Source organism: Crocodylus siamensis, chromosome 3 (assembly GCF_052110815.1).
Source record: "Crocodylus siamensis isolate JL-2025a chromosome 3, ASM5211081v1, whole genome shotgun sequence".
NCBI classification, from domain to species: domain Eukaryota; kingdom Metazoa; phylum Chordata; order Crocodylia; family Crocodylidae; genus Crocodylus; species Crocodylus siamensis.
Genome location: NC_143397.1, coordinates 54,552,145 through 54,570,489, shown reverse-complemented (window position 1 = coordinate 54,570,489; position 18,345 = coordinate 54,552,145). Strand labels below are relative to the sequence as shown.

General features: G+C 42.1%; 1 long non-coding RNA gene across 1 annotated transcript in view; it reads left to right on the top strand.

Moving 5' to 3' along the window:
• The window catches only part of LOC149868293 (uncharacterized), a 47,281-nt gene extending 29,532 nt beyond the window's left edge, over positions 1 to 17,749 (top strand). The window contains exons 2-3 of the long non-coding RNA XR_016440967.1: positions 16,634 to 16,763; positions 17,421 to 17,749. This is a non-coding gene — a long non-coding RNA (uncharacterized LOC149868293). The remainder of the gene's footprint in view (positions 1 to 16,633; positions 16,764 to 17,420) is intronic.
• Positions 17,750 to 18,345: the final 596 nt, after the last annotated feature.

The window sequence follows — 18,345 nt, the reverse complement described above, 5'->3', positions numbered from 1 at the left end:
CTCAGTTAAACTTTGGCGTTAAACTGCTAAATCATATTGTATTTGTGAACTCTGATATTTAGACCAGTTTCTCAATATGAAATTTCTGTTTCTTTTCTTTTAAGAGATCTATAGTAACTGGGTTTTTTATTCTTCTTAATTCCTAGAAGCCCAATCCAAGATTAGGGTGCAGTTGTGTTATATGTATAAAGCCAGAGTCAGACCATCTTGATCAAATGCTTTACCCACAAGGCTATTCTTTGTTGTTAGTTCTCAAGTTCCAGGTACTGCTGAACTTAAAAGTCATCTTGATGTTCACTCAATATATAGAGCCTGGTACAGGTTAATATGACAGTTTAATGGTGTGCTGCTTAGGTGTACGTATCACACATTACTACCAAAGAGTCCTATATGGTATCAAAACTGTTGAACCAAGACAGTGTTTTTATTTAATATACCATGCTAGACTGGCAATTTTTGAGAAGCACATTCAAACTCCCCATCACTGAATCAATTGTAACAACAGATCTGGCTTCTCTAACTTTCAAAAAAAGTAAGTGCTACCAGGATTATTAATGACTGATAAAGTTTACACTGTGTGCAAAAATATGGACAGTGCACACAGTACAAGGGCATGCTTTGTGGTATAGCTTACAAGGTTCAAATGGTCTCAAAGGGCTGACACTGGATATAAGTTACTGCTTTTTCCTTGTCTAGAAGTAGCAACAAACTTCTCTTGGTATAGATGCAAGTATGACGAAGTTGGCCCCAAACATAAATGAGTCCCCAAGTCCACATTAAACATACAAGAACTATATATTACCTCAGGAGCCAACCCTCTATATTATTTTAAAAGTACTCTATAAATTTAGTGCTTCTTGATACAGTTCCTGCTTTTCTAAGTAAAATATGGCTTTATGAGTTACTCAGTTCTCTCCCCCTCTTCTAAAAATCACAGCATCATTGGCTCAGCTTACAGAAAGGAACCTTTTTAGAGACAATCTGAAAACAGGCAACCCCACCATTACTATCACTATGATCAAATAAGAGACTCTAGAATCATCTGTCAGATGCTTTCATTATACGAGAGAGGTCAAGATAAAGTAAAAACATATCTGCCCTGCAGTCAGGACCTCTCTCTCAAATCTTCAGTCAGTATAGTTGTGACAATAGTTTAGATGGCTGAAAGCCTACAGATTTATACTGGAAGTTCTCCAAGGTAATTTTATCACTCCTACTTTAAAATAAAAAAGATAGATATACTGGTCCAATCCTGATTTAGACCTTTCAAACAAGATGTAACACTCCTCAGGGGTCATGAGGAAAAAAAGATGTAGAAATAACTTTTAAATCTGAGATCATCAGAGACTATGCACTCTACATTGATTTAACTGGAGAATCGTTTTTCAAAGTTTGCTCTAAATTCTTTGGGGTGAGCTTCATCGTGTGATATATCACTTGGGAGCTTTAAACTTGAGACAAAACTACTGGGTTTTGCAATATAAAAAAAAGTGGATAAACCAGAATGATCTCACAACATCAATCAATGGAAATTTATAGCTTTATCCCACAGTGGTACCAAAAACCTGTTAAAAGCTGCTGGCTCTCTTCTTCAGCCAAATCGTCTGAAGCTTTAACTCCGTCATCCCAATAGCAAATATTATGGACATTCATCACTATTTATTGAATTTCTTAAGGAAATAGTCCACCAAAATGTAATAGTAAACTCTAATGACAGTGCAGTATTATACATTAGATTTTATAGATGGTATTGAGGAAATCTATTATTAGCAATTCAATCATCATCTAATATTTTACATACCATTTCAAGGCTTTGTATTTTCTATGTGCAGCCCTGTATGTGCATGCATGCACTTAGGATTAATATACTCTAAATGGGAAAAAGTAGGCAATTTAATAAAGCTAAGTGTTAAAAAACCAAAGGACTTGATTTTCACTAAAACTGCCAATATTCCTCCTTAGGGCAAAAAAGAAAACAACCTCCCAAATGACTTAGGCACAGAATTGAGACAGAGACATTTCTGAGGCTCAGACCCTGTGCACACACGTGATTTTGGTTTTGCATACATTTAATCTTTTACACCACTATTTACTTCCCAGCTGAATTTGGCTCTGTATGGCTGGCTCTTCCCTTCAGAAAATTCTCATTTTATCCTTAATTTGTTCTCAGCAAATCCTTCTGCCCTCAGAACCCACCGCCTTAGGCACTGTTCTTCCTTCCCCTACCCTCAGATATTAAAAAATACTTCCACAATCTGCCTCAATCCCCCACCCACCCCCACTATTATACCCTATTCAGGGACATACATAACCACATGTGCCCTTTCAGCACGAATTACGCCAGCAAGATATAACTAAAGGAAGTTAAATATAGTTATCATAAAATGATTATCTGGTAGTTCAGTGAAAAGGTAGGCAAGAGGACTTATCAGCTTCCCTTGTCTTAACTTTTCCAACCAAAAGAATACACAAAAAGTAGACATCAAGAGGCATCAGCAGGGAACCAAAGGCAAATAGTTAATACACACCCCAGCAGCAAGCAGATAAAGACACCACCAAACACAAGAATCAATATGAAAATTGAGTATATTCTAACTAGCAGATCAGTAGTAAATAAAACTGTCATGTGCATGACCTGATCTCAGATGAGGCAATAGACCTCCTTGCTTTTACCAAGACCTTGTGGGGGAATTTGCTCATTCTTGTTTTAAGTGAGTTTACTCCCCTGGCTCCTAAATTTGTCATACAGTTAGGTTTGGCAAAAGGATATACATTTAATATAGCGATTCCCTCTATCTCAAGTAAAGAAATGCCTTCCTCAACACATAAATCCTATATGTTCCTTTAACTAGTGATAGTCCCATTGTCTTACAATGAACTACTGGGTCCAGAAGATTCCCCACACTTGAACAAAGGATGTACTCACAGTTGTTTTCACCCTTGTAAAGCTTTATTTAAGGATACTTGCAGAAGCAGGCGATAGAACGGAGCAGAGAGGACGGTCTCCTCCCATTGGCCTTTGGCAGCAGCCGCTACCCCGCATGGTTCCCCTGGCCCCAGAGTGTCCCGATCCTGGGGATGCAATAGCCTGCGCTGGGCTCTGCGCAAGTCAGAACTCTTGCCAGAGGCAAGGAACCCATAGTAACTTAAGAATATACAGCTTATATAGTCTGCAGTAAACAACATTATCTCAAGCTAAAAATTTGGGGATAAGTCGTAATCCAACGCACCTGGTGTTTACCACATTCCACTGTCTCACAACACTCTACTATCTAGGTTCATGGTTTGGTCACGTTCACAAAGCAAAAGGCTACCTGCCACTACACCAACCTACTATCAAATCAGCGTGCAAAACTTTTGCTCTTAGCGCAGCGTGCAAAACTCTTGCTCTTAGCAAAGCTCTTACTATTACACCCATACAAATCCAAATCATGAATCCTGGTGATTTACATCTCATAGCTACACACCTCTGCTAGCTTCCTATCAGAGTTAACAGTGCTATTGCCACATGTGATGCTGATCTCTCATGGGTCTGTTGTGATTAATGGCTTCAGTCCTTATCCAGATAATTCTTCCACTGTACTCACCTTGGAAGTCATACTGAGTATAGCAATTACAGAATTCACCAAGACATTTTTGAAACTCAGATATACAACCAGTCATGCATTGAACCTGATCCTTAGCCTAAGGGCAAACATCAAAAGAATAACAACCCTGTGTTTCTGCTGATGTCATTATTCCTTTTTGCCCTGCCTTTCCTAAAGACGATAGCAAAACTGTATAGATCTATTCTCCTTCAAAAACGTCATAGTCCAGAGAATAATTTCCCATTATAATCAGTGTATGATAGAGATCACAATGATATATTATTCTTACGAAAACTATCATCCCATATTGACTTCTGAATGGTTCAGCATGTTTTTTGGAGAACTAAGGTAACTGAAAATTAGAAGAGAGTTTGAATGTCAGCAGTCTCAAGGCACATAAAATCCAACCTATGGCTATGTATGGAGTCACCGAATCCTGTCAGAAATCTTAAGCAGACCAAAATATCCTTATTTTCCAACTCCTTAGTGTACAACCAATCTCAACCAAAGGAAATGTTTCAGAACAGCTAAACACAGCATCTAGCTGCTTCCTTTTATTCAGAAACCCAAACAATATATGTTCTAAGGTCTGATCTATGACAACTTCTCAAACCCAAGGAAAATAAATCAGAACAGAAAGCAATGATCAGGCTGTCTGCCTTGACAAGACTTCATCCATTTATCCAGACAGACATGATGTTTATTGTTTACCATAGGAGAAGTCCACGTTGTAGGCATGAAATGAACACTTCACCTCCTATCTATTTTTTATCTGTCTGATATTGTTCTATAATTTTAATAGGGATAATACCTGAAACATTCACATAATTAAGACTTATAATGAAGAGCAAAAGCATCTGTCCTTTCTTCATTCTTACAAACAAATACTACTATTGTAAACTGCATTGTCCCTAGAATGTCTTCATGAAGTGATTAATTTCTTCATTAAGTCCTAATAATGACAGTATTTGAACTAGATGTTTTTGGAGATTTTATCATCATGATTATTTCTTCAGGTCTACTTAAAAAAGAAAATGGAAAAGAGAAAGAAAGAAGAGTCTGAGAGAAAACAGATACATTAGTTGTTTGTGTACTTTAAAAATCACAAGCATTCTTGTTTCCTTGTTTTCTAATATATGGGCTTTTCCTATAAACTACCTAGCTACTATCTTGGGTTTAATTACTTCCACAATTCTCCAGATTTGATTCCAATGAAAAATTTGTAATGTTAGGATCTGCTTGATCAGTTCTATAGAGGGTTTCCAGCCTCCTTGGGAAAGATAAAGATAACATACATGTCTATTTCAATTGTTTTGCATTAGCAGCCTGTTGTGGTTATGACTGTCATAGAGCCATGTCTTGTTGATTACTACATTTCTTATCTAGCACTTTCCACATCAGATTTTCTAGTTAAGTCTTCCATAAATGTTCACACTATTGACCCCTACCAAGCAAAAGTGCCCAAACAATTTAGAGAATCTGGGGTGAGGGGGAGGAGTGGCGAGGAGGGAGTGGGGTATCTTTTTATTGGATCAACTATATAGTTGGGGGAGATGTTAGGCAAGCTGTCAGGCACAGAACACCCTTCCTTAAACAATTTAGAGATTGTGTGTGTGGGGGGGGTGGTCTACAGCTTCAGTATTTTGCATCTCCATATCCCATTTCCCAGGAAATATTTCTATGTAGCTACTCTTATCTCACCTATTTTTTAACTGCAGTAAGTGGGAAGCTTCTGCCTTCTCTTTTCCTCCTCCTCTTCTATGACTTGAGAGTAAAGAGGTTGTTAAAGTCAAGTATTAAAAAATGAGACTGCAATTTCAATTAGCAAGCACTTTTCATGCAACCCGATGTCCTGATGCAATTCAAAATAATATATAGTAAAAGAGTTGGGGGGGCTTTTTAGAATAATTTTAATGGTTGTCACTCTCTTCACCAAATCATTTGCCTTATGCCTTACTTGACATAAAGCAAGGACCATACATAACTCTCTGCAATTACAAAGAGTCAGTACAGAAGAGATGCTGCAGTGATTTTTATTCATTAGCCTTTCATCTTTGGAGACCTGTATTTGATGCTTACATCATGTCTGTCTGCCTAGGACTTAATGTTACTATAATCTGTTTCTCCTTCATGAACACATCTCACCATCAGATACTATAATCCATCTGTGCTAAAAAACAAAATACAATTCTATTGTCTGCATTCTATTAAACATATGTTTATTTCCTAGTAGCTCTAAGGTTAGACCAAAATCCCACTAACATCCTTGAAAAGGTTTTCAATGCACTTATGCTTTTCCCTATTTTTTCTTCCTTTTCTTGTTTGTTAGGAAAGAACAGATTGGCAATGCTGGCTTGCATTGTATTTTATTTTTCACTGGGCATGTCTACAAAGTTAGTCCCAAATCAGCACACACACTGAGTGTTACTGAACAGTCAGGTGTCTACATGTGAGTTACTGCACTCAAGTCAGCATAAATCGCCATATTCAGTGTGCAGTACAGGCATGCATGTGTAAATGTGCACCTGTACTGTGCAGTAATTTCAGTAGACATGCCCACTGAACTACTTCCTTTCAGCCACCAGCTTAAGCTGGTTGCTTTGTTAGGAGTGGTATCATTCTGTGGTAACAATCACTCTGAATTAGCCCAGAATGATTTAAGATTTTATCTCCATCATGCTAATAAGCCTTGGTCAAGTCAATGCCCAGCATTTTTTGATGTTACTCAGCCCACCAGTTCTCTTGCACGCCTAAACTTCCAAATATGGAAAGTTCAGTCATCTACCTCATCTTATGGCTAGCTCAAGTTGACAGGTGTTCAGCTTATAGTTTCATAGTTTCATAGTTGGTAGGGTCGGAAGGGACCTAAGCAGGTCATCAGATCTGACCTCCTGCCATGGGTAGGAAAGAATGCTGGGGTCAAATGCCCCCAGCTAGGTGATTGTCTAGCCTCCTTTTGAAGACCCCCAGGATAGGAGTGAGCACCACTTCCCTAGGAAGTTGGTTCCAGCTCCTAGCTGCCATGACTATGAAGTAGTGCCTCCTGATGTCTAGCCTAAATCTACTGTCAGTCAGCTTATGGCCATTATTCCTTGTAACTCCCTGAGAAGGGCTCAGGGAAACAGAGGCTCTCTCATTGCCTGCTGATCCCCCTTGGCAAGTTTGTGGGTTGCCACCAGATCCCCTCTCAGCCTTCTTTTGTGGAGGCTGAACAGGTTCAGGTTTCTGGCTATCTTCTAGTCTCATCAGTTCCTGTCCTGGTCCATGTTTCTTCCCAGCTCCCAGCTGTTGCCCTAGTTCTTTGTTACCGATATCAATCACCTGAGTCATGGCTTTGACCTCAACTCCTGACTCCAAGCTACAGACCCTTGACTACTAACTCCTGCCCAGTACCTCTGACTCTGAACAGATGCCAACTTTTAGCCGATTTTGAATTTTAAACTTCATTGCAGAACAACAAAGAAGTTTTTTTTACCCCCCTGCCTCCCATCTGACACCTCCAGGGAAGGATTTCTACCTGATCAACATATCAAAGAGCTACTCAACACAGCTCATAAAGACACTCTTATGCACCCAGAGGGACAGCCTTCCATCTTCAGCCCTCTCTGTGCAAAAATGAAGTTTATTTCCTACCTATGGGGACTTTTTACCATCTTGTACCATCTATACTTTTCCCAGAGCCTGACGAAGGGACTTTGATCCTGAAAACTTGCAGAAAAGGACAATTTTCTTGCCATTTTCCAGTTGGTCTAATAAAAGGTATCATTTTGGAACCAATAGTTCTAGTTTTTTGTATGTCTTTTTGTCTCAGACCAACACAGCTACCAAGAACACTCATTCAATGGCAAAATTCTGGTTGCTGACAAACAACAGAATTAAGCTCCCAGCTTTTCCATTTCAGCTTTGCATTAAGTGAAGAGGTTAAGGGTGAGCTCACCCAGATTACCCTTCCTTTTTTGGACCTCTGCATTTGTATTGACTACAATATAGTGATAGGACATCAAGAACAGGCAAGATCATCTTTCCTCTGGCTCTCCTGCCTCTAGGCTGGGGGGCTTGGACATTTCACTACTACCTGCCCAGCTAAAGAAAAGGGTGCCTTGCAGAAGGGAACACCCAAGGTCCAGCCATGATAAAGAAGACCAGGCTGGGTGTTGCATGTGCTCCTAAGGAATATCTGAAACTTCCTTCCCTATCCCATGTGGCCATTGCAGCTTTTGGTTATGAGTCTTCTCATATTTCATAGATTTCATAGACATTAGGGCTGGAAGGGACCTTGAAGACCATCAAGTCCAGCCCCCTGCCCCAGGGGCAGGAAGTCAGCTAGGGTCAAAGGAGCTCAGCAAGATAAGCATCCAAGCATTTCTTGAATGAGTCCAAAGTAGGTATCTGCACCACTCCTGGAGGGAGTCTATTCCAGGTCTTGGGGGCTCAGACTGTAAAGAAATTTTTTCTTATGTCCAACCTAAAACAGTCTTGGAAGAGTTTATGACCATTGATCCTTGTTTTTCCTTGGGGTGCTTTGGTGAACAGATGTTCTCCCAGATCCTGATACACACCCCTTATGTACTTATAAGCAGCCACCACATACCCCCTGAGCCTGCACTTTTCCAGACTGAAGAGTCCCATGGCTGTCAGCCTCTCTTCATAAGGCCTGTTCTCTTGCCCTCTGATCATGCACATGGCTCTCATCTGGACTCTCTCAAGCTTCTCGGCGCCCTTCTTGAATTGCGGAGCCCAGAATTGGATGCAGTATTCCAGCTACGGCCTCACCAGACAGCTCACATGCAAGTGATGCTCTATTTCATGTCCCCCGGTAGGGCTGAGGATTACCAGCTAACAATGGTGGTTTCAGTTGCATATAGAAATTTCATTTACTTTGAGTTTGCCAAGTCTTGTGCATTCCTAGAAATTCAGAATCCATGGATAACTCGGTCACTTCCAGAGAGGCTGTTTCAGATCTGACTGAGCCAGAGTGAAGAACAATGTGGGACCACTGGAAAATGTTCTTATTTGATTTGATCTAGTCCCCACATTTTCCCAGTGTGGGTGGGGCAGGGCAGGGCAGGGCAGAGCAGGGGGTGGGAGGGTGGGACAGGAGACAGCATGGGGGCTGGGGGGAATAGCAGGAGGTTGGACTAGCTCATCTAGTCCAACCTCCTGCTCAAAGTAGAATTATTCCTGTTTAAACCATTCCAGTCAAGTCTTTGTCTAATCTGTTCAACATGCTGATTTGTGCAGACATTCAGGGGGGTTAAATCAGGCCAAAAATGGTGGGCCCTATCTAAGTTAGTTCACCTAACTAGGTGAACTATCTTGTATCTCAAATGGGGTAACCCAATCCAGCGAATGGCTGCACACATTCAGATAGTAGACCCAGCTGCTTGCCCCAGCCTCAGGGCTGTGCTCTTCTACCCTGTCCCCCCTACCCCAACTGGGCTAGTTCTAGCCCCCCAATCTCCCAGCCTTCAATAGATACTCCCCCCTGCCAAACTCTCCCAGGCCCACCAAACCCTCCCCTGGATCTGCTATCCCCTCTGATCCCGCCTGACCCAGCTCCCACCTCACTTACTTACACCAGCTTCTCTGCATGACGCCCAGTACTGGCAAGAATCTGTATGCATCACTCCTGGTCTATGATCAGGTGGCTGAAAGTAAGCTGAATGACCATAGGCAGGGTGTCATGAGCATTTACATGCATCTTCTATGTCACTATTCTCTTTCTCTATACATGCAACTAGACTCCGAACAAAAAAAATCCTAAAACCATATATCAGTCTAGGTGCCTATATGGTCTACACCTACAGTGTCTGAGCACTGTCATTAATGGCTTTCATCTCACAACACCCCTTACAGATAGGAGGCTGATACATAGTTTAGATACATTTACTCACTCAAAGCACATACAAATGCATTAAAGAACTCAGTTGTCTTCTGTAGCAGACCCTATCTACAGACTACCCTCCTGCAGACCCTATTTACAGACTACCTTCCTTCCCTGCCATTCCACACTGAAAGTGTAGGTGCCTATTTTAAAAATGCTACTGTTACTCTTTTAAGAAACTGAAAGCCAGTGTCACCTTTATTTTGTAACCTTTGTAGTCTGTTCACCCAGCAATGCTTAAAGTCATTGTGGCAACTGAGAAGCTAGGTAAATAACAGGCCTTTAAATGGGACTCTTTTCAAGCAAGTACCAAATCCATTTTTGAGACTTTCTAAGGGAAGTTACTTATGGCTGTGATAGAGAATGGACGTTCTCCAAGAGCTGTGAAGTCTTTAACAAGTTTAAATAAATGAAGAAAGGATCTTTTCAGCTTGAAGTCTTGTGTGTTATAAATTATTTGTTGGTCCCATTGGGATGCTGTAGAGACTACCTGCTAGCTACTTGATATAACATATGTACTGTAATGTTGCTCTTCAACTTAGACTATTTTCCCCATCATAAAGGCAGAACTCCTTTGTGTCTTCTGATATTTAAGCCATTGTTTGATTAAATATCTTTGCTGATGAATTCGCACCAACCAGTTCCTGGTCGTTTTTTAGGGGTTTCATTCTTTTCAATAGCTCTATTTATAGAATAAAATTATTTGTGGGTTAAATAAAAATATGGTTGACACATCTAAATAAATATTCTCAGCTCTGACTAAGATCTAGCAAGCTAGAAAAAGCTTGGCCATATGTTCCCCTCTGCTACATGGTGAAAAAAGAAGTAGTTCATAGCAATTTAAATCCCTACAAAAGGACCCTCGTGTCTGCATCAATTCCAGTTACATGCGTGAAAGGATCATCAGCACAGTTTCAACAGGTTGCAGAACTGGTGCCATGATGCAAAAAAATCTGTAGATGAAAACAAACATAAGAGGTATACTCTTCTGCCAAGTGCAGAAATACTATTATTTATAAAGTGCCTCAGCATTCTCCACACTGTGAAATTTTGACAATATTTTGATCAATAGCTCAAATGTCAATAGAAAAAAAGGAAGAAAATAATGGCAAGTTTCTTCCAGCTTATAGCCAACTCTATTTAAAAAGCCCTAGAGATGTCATGAATTTCAGCATAAAACAAATTACAAGTTTCTGCAGTTATAATCAGTAATATATCCCCATGAAGGTAAGCGTCTTTGTCCTTTTGATGCTAAACTCTCAGCACTCTCTAAATTCAGATTGCAACATTTTTGCCCCCACACAGATATGTATGAGTCACAGCATCTAACAAGGAATTCAGGATGCTTGCATGTTGTTTTTGCAGGAGGGGAGCATATGACCACATAAGTACATCTGTTCTTCATACTCTCTTGTCTTCATTCCTTTAAAGATGCATTGAAAGAAAATCCACACTTGAATCACAGTGCAGGTTCACTGCATTTATCTTCTGCTGCAGATGGTCAACTAGAACACGGCTCACAGGGATGCCACTTAATATATTACTCCACATGGCAATTCTCATGTGTTAGGAGTTAGCATTAGAACATGACATGAATTGTTTTAGGTAGTGCTGTAGGATATCTTCCCACAGCTCCCAAGTCTAAGTCACTAGCTAGGTATTCAAATTCAATATAACCAACTCTGTAATTCCACTTGCTTCTATTTTAGGCATTTTGTATTCCTTTCTCTTCACCTAGTGGCTGTGTAACAATTCAATTACTGAAGTTCCCCATCCAGAAAGTGTACTTGATTTCCTATAATTCTTATTCTGTTTGATTTCTTTTTTTTCTTGCCTGGGTAACACATGCCTTTTGGAGTAGACTGAATTATAATCCCGAAATAAAGCTGGTGCTGTGTAAGTGTGTCAGCTACAAAAGAAAAAAGAGGTTAATAAAATACACACAAGAAATGGAAAAATAAGATTACAGGAGACATTTGTGGTCACAGACACATTTTGAGGCTGTGTCACAACCCCCCCCCCCCACCACCACCACCACCACCAAGGTCACACACAGAAAAGCAGAATTGGGGACAATATAAATTGAAAGATAAAAGGAGGGGTGAGAACCAGAGTGTAAAGATGTGTGTTAAGAGAAAATAGAGTCAGGTTACACAAGGAAGGAAGCACAAAAGGGATCAGAAGGTAAAACACCAATTAGTAGATCAAAAGGGTAAGAAGTAAGTTTTAAAATAAAAGGTTAATAATGTAAGCAACTTGAAAGGATATTACAATAGAGGGGTGATAAAAGTATGCATTAGACAAAGGAGACTGTCAAGAATCTTATGGAGTATAAATAACGAGCAAGAGAATGAGAGGGAAGAAACCAGTCTCTACTACAAATCTGTTTTGCATATTTTTTTGTAGAAACTATTTGTTATTTTCCTGGTCTTTTTAGCTTTTCTACACTTGATCAGGGCTTATTACTGTCTTTAGCCTCACACCTTTCTCTCTTCCTCATTGTCTTTTTGTTTTGTTTTATCCTTAACAAAGAGAGAAAGGATGAGTTTGTAGTTAAAGAACTAAACCAAGAATAAAGAGATATAGGTTTTATCATTAGCTCTGTTATATACTTGTGTCTGCTCAGGTAAGTTACTTTAAGTCAAGATTTCCGCAAGCCCTATCTTTCTTGCCAGTGCCTGAATTTTGTTCTATGTATATTAATAAGGTGGATAATTACTCTATTTGCATCTGTAACTATGCGGGTTGAGGAAACATTTGTCTAATTTTCATAAGTATTAGGCACATTTACACACATCTACACAGAGCAGGACAGAAGCATCCCTGGCTTGAAGAGCTCCTCCTTGGCTCAATTTGCTCCTGACCTAGGTGCATATGTAGATGCTACACTTGGGAATAGTTTACTGTGGAGCAATATGCTCATGAATAAAATGCAGAGTAAATTGTTTGCTCATGAAGAAAATGCTGAGCAAATTGCTCCACAGAAGCAAATTGAGCCAGGGAGGAGCTGTTCAGGCTAGGGCTGATCCTGCCCTGCTCTGCCCTCCTGCAGTAGCCAGGACAGCTGCAAGCTCCAATGGCAGCTGCCTGGGTGACATCCCCAGGCTGGCTCTGGGGGCAGCCGCGGGCTACTAGGGGGCCCAGGGTTATCCCTGGGCTCACAGGAGATACTTGGGGTGGCCCTGGGTTGGCAGGGCCTTCAGGGTCAGCTCCAGGCTGGCAGAGGGCTCTAGGTGTCCAGTCTCAGCTCTGGGAATCAAGTCAGGGCTCTGGCAGACAGGGATTGAGATGGCCCCGGCTCCAGGAGCAGCTCTGGGCAGCATGGAGCTTGGGGCTTAGTTCCAGGCTCCAGAGGGCAAGGAAGGAGCTGTCCTGGGGTCTAGAGGAAGCCCCAGGCTGGCAGGGTGCTCCAGAGTCATCCCTGGATGCTAGCTGGCAGCAGTCGGCTTCTAGGACAAGCCCCAGGCTGGCAGCCATCTCCGGGCTTCCCTGGGCTGGCAGCAGCCTTAAGAGGAAGCTCTGGGATGGCAGAGGGCACAGAGGTCAGCCCCGGGCTCTGGGTGTCTTTGTCAGGCAGTGGAAGAGCAGCTCATGCCATGAGGCTGCTGGAGCTATAAAGCCATGTGGCTCAACAGCAGGCAGGAGTATGACCCTAAATATGTGCACCCACTTCATGGTCTACACCCAAGTTTAATTGCACAAATTTACTGTGCTGTCAGATAGTACTTGTGTCTGACAGGACTTTCTGACAGTGCACTAAATTAGTCTACACAAGCCTAATTTCCGTGCACGTGTAGATGGTGACATTTTACTGCATAGTAAATTAGTCTACTGCACATTAAAGCACATGTGTAGATGTGCCCACTGAGTTGCCGCCATACATGTTTAAAATACAATTGTGGGGGGAGGGAATGTCTATATATACATGTATGGCAAAGTACCTTGATTGCCAACTTAATGATTAGGCATACACTATTTGGTATTTATTAGTCTTATTCTCCATAATACATGTTGAGGGCAAAGACATAATATTGCTCATTTATCAATGGGGAAGAGATACAGAAAAAAATGATTTTCCCATATCATGCAGAAAACCTGTAACAGAAAAAAGAAAGGTCTTTCAAGCCTCAAGATCAGGTGTTGTTATATGTTAACTTAAATTCATGTTAAGGACCCTTTAAACCAAGAGTGTTCACACATTAAGACACAAAAGTACATGCTAAGGACCCTCTGAGTAGCACAGAGGTAATCCTCTTCCATTAAGGATTATTTCTATCTGTTTTTGGCAGCTCATGTTGCAGTCATGTACAACTGCTCCATAGGCTCAAAACCGGTTGGGAGGGGTCCTCCAGTATCCCGGGAGGCACCACTTCCAGAGGCTCCATCTTCCCCCACATCAGAGAAACACCTAAAGCTATGAATACCACTTCCCCTCCCATTCTGTGCTCTTGCCAGCCCCCAGGACTCCTCCCACCCCAAGGGCTCCTCCTTTCTTCCCCAGGACTCTACCCCACTCCTCCTGCCCCCAGGACTCTTCCCTACCCCTCAGGGCTCCCATGCCTTCCCCAGACCTCACAGGTTACCCCTGCCCCCAGCGTCTCCTCAGCTTACTGCACTGCTGGGTGCTGTCATGGGGCAATAGAAAGGCAGGGAAGGGGAACCCATTTGCCCAGCCACTACCACTACCACAACCACTGACAGGCTAGTACTGGTTTCCAGGCTGAGCCCAGCCCAGAGAGTGGGGGTGGCTGCAGCAGGCAGATTCCTTGATGTCAGAGGTGGGAGCCAAGTGGCACAGTAGGCCCAGTCCAGGCAGGAGTGGCACCCGAGGTTCAGTGTGGTAGTGGGTACCCAGGCAGGGGCTGACAGGCTTGCTGGGACCCTGCCAGTCCCTACTTGCCCAGAGTCTGGGCCACCTACCCTGCCCCTGAAAGCAGGAGAGTTGAGCAGACAAAGAATCAACTTGGCTACTAGCCACTTCCCTGCTCACCAGCCCTCTAAGTGTTGCTCAAAGTAGTGCACATTACAGGGGGTATTAACCCTTAATAAGCAACTTCTAAAAGCACCTGCTAATTTTAACACCAATTACATTTAATATGTGCCAAGTGTAATGTGTAACTAGACCCTAGTGCCATAATCACTGAACCATGTGAAGAGTATGGTAAATATAAATGCGCAGGTCAATGCTCACCGATATGGGGTATGAATATCAGCAAAGCAATCTGATACACTGAAAGACTATTCAGAAATACTTTCTTGATGTATTTCCTCAGCTCCACACAAACATTATGAGTTCTCTCAACATCAGAACTACAACATAAGACCACTGCTTCTCACTGATTTTGGAATAACACAGCTAACCACCTCTCTCGGTAGTTATTCCAGTCATGTGAGAGACTATTTGGGAGCCATGTAGTTCATACAAGGCTTACGCAGAAGGGAATCAGGGAATAATGCTATCCCAGGTGTTAAAATAAGTAATTAGTTCAATACATATCAGATGACAGGTGGGGGAAAATGGTCCAATACTTAGCTATAGTAGCTATAGTATCTTAGCCATACAACAAGAAGACAAATCAAAAGAAAATTTTCCCCTATGTCACACAGTGCTGGAGCCAGTCCATGAAAAAATGGGTCACAGTAATCTCTGTAGGGTTTTTGTAACCTTTCTCCATGGGAGACAGAAAGGGAAAAGCAACCACACTGAGAGTGTTTCAAGACTGCTTGCCCCATCCCCATCTACATGAGATACTTTACTTAAAATTAGACCACATTACTGCACAGTAAGTGTTACCATCTACACACTACTGCACAGTAACTAATCAAGAGTAAATTTGCTACCTGTAAAAACAAGTAGAAAATTTACTTGTGATTAGTTACTGTGCAGTAGAGCACATGTAGACAACCAACCGGGAGCAAACTTATTCCTGGTCAGACAGGCAGCAGGGGGCAAGAGATTTCTCCCTGCTCCTGGGAGCTGCTTGCTGCCAAGGTAAGTTCTACCACCAGAGCCTGGGCAGGGACAATGACCCCCTGCCGCAGCAGCAGGGAGTTCCCAGCCCCTGCTCCATGATCATAGATCAGGGACTGGGAACAGGCTGGGCACTCGGAACAAAGTCCCAGCCCCATCACAGAGCAGGTTCTGGGAGCTCCCTGAATAGGTAGAGTTCCCCACCTAGGCTGAATCTGGCTGGGACCTGCCCCTGTCCAGGACACTTCCTAGCCAGCCCTGAGCTGTGCGGGAAACTCTGCACATGCAGCCTGGAGGTGGCTGGACACTGTCCCATTTCAGGCGATCCCCAGCCAGCTCTGGACTGCACATCTGGCATCCCCTCCCAGGCCAGAGGCTCAATGCTAACTGGCTTACCAGCTCATCAGGGCTGGGGGGATACCTGCCCCTACCCTGCAGCTCTTTCCAAGCCCCCTACCTCTGATCAGGGAGCCAGAGCTAGGAGATCCCTCCTGCTGGCACAAAGGGACATTGTCTCCTGCCCCCAGAAGCTGCCTGCTACCAGGGTGGGCTCTGCCACCAAAGTGCAGGCAGGGACAATTTCCCAGCCCCTGGCAGAAGATAGTTGTCTCCAGGTCCCATGCTCCTTGCCAGCTCCTGGACTAGCACTCAGGGTGATCCTAGAACTCCCCCTGGCTGCTGCAGGGGCCGGTGCAGGGCCAGAGAGGGCAGAAGCTGACTGCTGCCAGGAGCAGCAAATCTGCTCCCGCATCCCTGCACATGTAGATACCTGCCCGGGGTGGATTTACTCTAAAATAATTTACTTTAGAGTAAATCCACCCCACAGCATTTGCACATGTAGACTTGCCCTGTGTCTCCTATATCCAACATGGGGCCCCTTAAGTAGGGGGATTCCATTGGTTCGGCTGCCAAAGGATCCTTCACAAAGAAGCAGCAGTAGAATTATCACCAAAGGATTATCATTTAAGCACTGGATATCTCTTAGATGAGATATGAAGACTAGTGCAACTATATTATGTAAAATTCTCTTTCTGTTAGTTTATCTCACACCCAGAAGCAAATTCTATTATTTCCCTGATAATCATCTTAACAATGAGCTCCCATGTGTCTCCTGGACTTATATAGGAGAATAGAACTTTGATGATAGAATATGAAATGTTTACTCTAAAAATCATTTGTTCCATTTCATAGAAAAGAGGGTGAAGGAAAAGGCACTGCAGTGAAATGATTGAGACTGAAGCTTACAGCAGCTCTGCAAATAAAGCAAATAGTGAATTCAAGAGTACGTATCTTCTCAATGGATCTCAGAAAAAACCTCCATGTAAGTAGTTTTGATGTTTGACTTCCTACTGAAAATAACAGTTGAACACAATGCACACAAATAAGAGGCTATGGGCCAGGAAGAAGCTCTCAGTTTTTTTTCTACTAGCACCTGCAGACAGCTGCCTTACATCTAACAGAAGCAAAAGTATTGAGGACTAGAGAAATGACAACAGGATGTCTTTCCTGTATTTGCCTGCACCGCTTAGCAATGTTGGGGGAAAAAAATTACATTGCACTACCGAGACACCCTGCTGCAGTTTATACTGCATACTCAAGAGTCTTGACAGATCTGATTTTGAAAAGAAACAAATACATGAAGACAAGGGCTTGGAGTTAATTCCCCAAATGTGCAAATTTCTCTCTCCTTAGGATTTTTAATAAAGAAAGTAACAAAAGCTAATGGTCTGCCAGGTGTTCACCACAGGGAGCTTACTTTATGGAAATTGGAGAAGGAACTTAATTTTGACTTTCTAGGCACATTTTCACCACACACACATACGTCTTCTTTTTTTGTTTGTCCATGTTGCCCTTTGCTTGTTTTTTGACCAGTGTCTGGAGTGCCACTGGGACCATATCAATGCTGTTTATCTTTGCATTAGTGAAAGACGTGTGTAACTTGTTCTTCATGTGTTTTTTTCGTTTCCTCCTCACAAAGCTATAGCCAGAAGGAGTAATAAAATGATGCAGAGAACTACTGATAATTGCTCTGGCAATCCGTGATCAGATCAAGAGAAAACGAATCAAATTGGAAGCAAAAAGGCAGAAGAAAAAAACAGTATAACAGCAACATTTTAAGCTCTTGGAAATAAAATATTGCACTTCTTGCAACACAAAAATGTTTAGATGAGGAGTCGGAAGAACTTATTCTAGTTTCTGTCTGTTTTAAAAATGAAAAAAGTAATAACTGAAATGTCTAGTGGGTGTCAGGCTGGTATAACACAATATGATGTAAAAAACCTGAGTGCAGGAGCAGGGAGAAGCAAAGGATTAAATGGGCAATTTTATTGAAACAGACATGCACCCTTTTTTGCAAAAGCAATTAAATATATCCATTTACTATTTTAAGTGTGTGTGTGTAATTTCCAAAGGGCATTGAACTCCTTGAACTAATGAAAAAAACCTGTTCTTGCAAGATTTTCAGCCCAATTTTGCACTGTGTAAGCCTGATTTTTATCTCACATCAATGCAAATCAGGAAAAACTCAAGGGAGGTTAATGTCGTTATACAAGTATAAAAACTGCTAGGAATGAGTGGAGGATGAAGTTCAAGTTGTTAGTCTGTGTAAGACTTATGTGGGCATCAGGACTGAAATGGATTTTCAGTTGCTTCGGGGAGTCATTCCTCCAGCTCACTTCCTCAGCTGACCTGAAAACAACCAGGAGACTGTTAAATGTCAATGGGAGAAAATATCAGCACAGATAAAAGTCATTGTGGGTACATGTACATGTGCTCCAGGGTGGGGAGGCATTTGACGAGCTTTAGTTAAAGCGCCCCCACTGCTATTTTGAAATGTGGGATGCTGAATACACGAGACTCTGCAGTACGCTGGAGCATTCTAATTAGAACGCTCCAAGAGACTC